The sequence below is a fragment of the Rhipicephalus sanguineus genome, chromosome 3 (assembly GCF_013339695.2).
Source record: "Rhipicephalus sanguineus isolate Rsan-2018 chromosome 3, BIME_Rsan_1.4, whole genome shotgun sequence".
In the NCBI taxonomy this organism is placed as follows: domain Eukaryota; kingdom Metazoa; phylum Arthropoda; class Arachnida; order Ixodida; family Ixodidae; genus Rhipicephalus; species Rhipicephalus sanguineus.
The window spans coordinates 98,409,715-98,413,745 of NC_051178.1; the positions used below are offsets into that span (position 1 = coordinate 98,409,715).

Below are 4,031 nucleotides of genomic sequence, written 5' to 3' on the forward strand. Positions count from 1 at the left end.
GCGCTTCAATGGTTTCAATTCGTGCACTACCAAACATGAAAACACGGTTTTTGGTTGCCGACCATGGCTGCTGTTTCTAATGGCAGTGAAATGCAGAGACACACATGCACTTTGAGTTACGTGCATGTTAAAAAATTCAAGGTAGCCGAAATTAATTTGCACATTACCACTACAGTGTGATTTACATCAACGTCAATGTTTGGTATATTAAATGCAGAATTTAATTAATTTTGAATCCTCAGGTGCAATGAATTGCTGAATGATGCACTGCTCAACGATTAAACTGCAGCTGTGCAGATTCTCACCATACAATTCAAGCTGTTCCAACTATCACAATGCATTCTTTCTGTTGACGTGCACTTTGAACAGAAGGGACACAGTCACTGGTAGTCGCTCTCTACTTGTTGGCCTTGTGTGTTTTGTCCGAGATACACTGTACAATTACATGACAGTGGGGCACCTGATCCCATGGCACTGCTGGAACATAGAAAAATACAGATGATTGTTACAACCATGCTATGTGTAAAAATCGACAGCTGATATGTGCGAAAAGTCTAGCTGTCGTATTTTCAGAATCCAATGACAAGTATGAAATATAATAAAAAAACAAGGAAAAAAAGGTCTGAACATAGAGCCACCACAATGAAGACCTTGAAAAATTATTTATGATATAAATGTATACCTACGATGTTCATTTTGAAGCCAACAAACTTCTGCCTAATAGTGAGACATCAGCCAATAAAGTATCTTCTATTTCGACGTTACACTAGGTGCAAGAAGCCGACCAAAAATGAGTTTACTATGCTACACTCTAAGAAAAAATCAAGTATTTGTGGAGTATTGCTACCCCACAACTATAACGTCATCCACCTCAACGTACTTTCCACGCGTTATCACCACGGTCCCGGGCTTCCGGGTCACGAATGACGCGCGTGTTATCAAAGTGACATAGCATTCTTGACAGAAAAGTGCCAAGAGCGAAGTTTTGATAAAAGGAAATGCGAGCAAGCAAAATTTGATTATTGCTGTGTAGCAGAAATACTCCCAAATAGACGATTTGTTCCTAGAGTGTACTCATGTATTTCTATGTTACAACACAACAGTTATTGTTCATCACTTTAAAGTTATCTAACATAGCCACCTCATCATACAGTGTGAAGGAGCAATTTAGAAGACTTGAAAACACAAAGCATTATTGGATTATGTGTGTTTTTGTTGCTCGAAACGGTTTTTCCTAACAAAATTACACTTTGCAAAAAATGCACTTGATTAGGAGAAATGATTCCGAGCAACAAACACACTCATAATCCATAAATGCATGTTAATGGGCTCTTATGGCTTCCACAAACACTCACCATCATTATTATTGATGTCACTGCCATGCTGGACGGATACGCTGTGTCCTGCTCAGAACACCAAAGGTGCACTGTATGACCTCTCTTGCATGGGTGGGGGCTGCACTGCACTGCTGCTCAGCTGGGCCAGCCACGGACAGGAGGGTGAGCACCCATGGCTCTCAGGCATAGCGAGAGTCACCTTCAGAGATCAACAAGCGTGTACTCAGGACACATACGATTTGTAGAAATAACCGTGCCACTATGCAATTGTGCTGAGAACATGTACGGCGGAAATACAACGTGCCACAACATTGAAAAAAGATAAGCTACGGCAGGTAAAATGCGCATTTACTGCTCCTGTGTGGCCTGAGGCTTGAACTAGAGTTCTTTCTCCCTGCATGTTGCGAACAGCCAGGCGATTTTCTCCCGCTTGCTATTTCCATGCAGAGCACTTGATACACTGTGTGAGCGACAGGCACAAGAGCTCAATAAGCAATAAAAGTACTTGTGCTATTTCAAAAGCACAACTTTCCAGTCTCACATCTATGGAGTAAAATTCATAAGCGGTAGACTTTACACTTTCGACATTGTCAATTCTATTATAATTTGCTTCTCTTTACGCGTCCAGTTAGCATCGCTGTGTGAAAATAATACAAGCATCCACTGTTAGTAACAATGTTTTGGTTATGAAGGTGTGTACATTAACCGGTGTTTGCTGTGGTTAAACACCTAAAACACCTAAAAAAACTAACCTAGCAACCAGCCATTATGCAGTTTTCTACCCTTGAAGCTCCCAGGCAGAGCACAGTCCACCCAGATGAGGCTGTCATGCGTGCTTCCAGGCCCCTTTGAGGTCGGCTGGATGATGACACCCCCACCGTTGCAAAAGACTTGTAGATTTAGGGAGCACAAGTCCTTCCTATTTCTGTACAGGTGCTCCAAGTCATAAGGTGGCTTGATTTGCCAGTGCTTGCAATCGATGTATCCCACGACCTTACGAAATCTGCAATCTGTGAAGAGGCCAAAAAGGATATATTAAAAAACATCATTGAAAGCGCTCTTAATACATATTTGGCAGAAACACAAAAATTATCGCGTAGTCATAGCTATCAAATATGCTTTATTCAATTTGAAACAAACTGAAGCCCCATGTAAGCTTTACATACTGTAATGTATATGTCCTGGTAAAGTATAGTGCTGCCACAGCGGTAATCTTCTATACAAGTAATTTTGCAATATAAAGGGAATTCCTGAAAAAGTGCTAAATGGCTCCTGGAAGATAAATTCGCATCAAATATTTTTCTCTCAACTGTCAAGCGTGGGTAAACAGACAGGCTCCTCTTAATAATCAGATAAAAGCCTGCTTAAGCAAAATCATAAAAACTGGTGGTGTACTTGCTCATATTGCAATATATGTATATTGGCCATATATACGTATATACAAAGCGGTAGTAGTACTTTTCGTACTGGAACTTAACATGGGGTGACAGTACATCTGCTGGGATACACGAATAGCAACGAAATTAGTTGCGCAAGTTCAACTCACCGTTGGCACAACGATATTAGCAGCCGTCAGCGTCATCGGGAATGGAATGTGCTCTGCAGCCACAGGCAAAAGACGTCCGTGGACTGGAAGCTGCCGTTGACGTAGAAATGCAACGCTAGCAAGACGTGTGCGTCCACTGGTGAAGCGTGAGAAATCGCCGTGGGCCGCTGTAGTCAAGGCTCCAGTGCCGTGCAAAACGACACGACAGATGGGCTCGAAAACCTGTAGTTAGCAGGTGCTGGTTCTACGACTTCATCCAAGGCAAAGCACCAGTGAGAATTGTGTTCTGTCCGGAGCGAAGCGTGACGTCCACGTGCTTTCGCTGCCAGGTACAAGTCCAAGTTTTCACCGGAGAACAGTCAAGGCATACTGCCAAAGCAGCCCACATTTACAGCACAATGTCTCGGCGAGCGACTTCGGTTCGACACGTTATGACGTTCGAATTACGGTTATCACAAAAAGGAGAAGCAACGAGTTAAAAAAGAAAGCGCCAAGCCCAGCGCCAATCCTTAAAGCCCTCAAAAAGCACCATCGCAACTTCGTAGGACGAAACACGGTTATCAACGCTTTAATCTTCTGTCACACGGGCACAGCCTCTTCACAAGTCTTGGAAATGTCAACACAGCACCACTGTTCACAACGCACATCGTTTCACTCCCGAACACTGCATTTGCCTGGACTGCTCACAAGAAAATAGAAGCGCACGGGCTACCACTGGCGAAGCAAGAACCAAATACAGAGCGTAGTTCATGCGTTACCGTACGGAATCACGGAAGCACGGAATCACTCAACTAACGTGCCAAAATGCTGTCAATTCGAAATGCCGCACTGCACCTTAATGAGACACAGGAACGCGAAGCAAACGAACTGTTACCGACACTCAAACACACATTGCAGGCTCCTCCAGTGCCAGTTACCGTCGGTACACAGGCGCCGATCCCCGCTTCATAAACACTCCGTGGCACAGGCTTCGCTACGCTTCACGGCACACCAAGAGACACTGCCATCGGTCTTCACACTGCTTGCGCGCACCGGAAAAGCAGCGGTATTCACAGCACATCCAGTCGAACGCTGAAGGAACTCATGCGTTTGCGAAAATCGGCGCCGACACCTACAGTTTACGGCGCCATGTTGTTCTTACAAACTGC

At 44.1% G+C, this 4,031-nt stretch overlaps 1 long non-coding RNA gene across 1 annotated transcript; it reads right to left on the minus strand.

The window, feature by feature from the left end:
* Positions 1-322: 322 nt before the first annotated feature.
* Positions 323-2,323, minus strand: LOC125757629 (uncharacterized). Its single transcript, XR_007415370.1, has 3 exons — positions 2,090-2,323; positions 1,356-1,536; positions 323-477 (listed from the first exon to the last, which is right to left on the minus strand). It is a non-coding gene; the product is annotated as an uncharacterized LOC125757629 (long non-coding RNA).
* Positions 2,324-4,031: the final 1,708 nt, after the last annotated feature.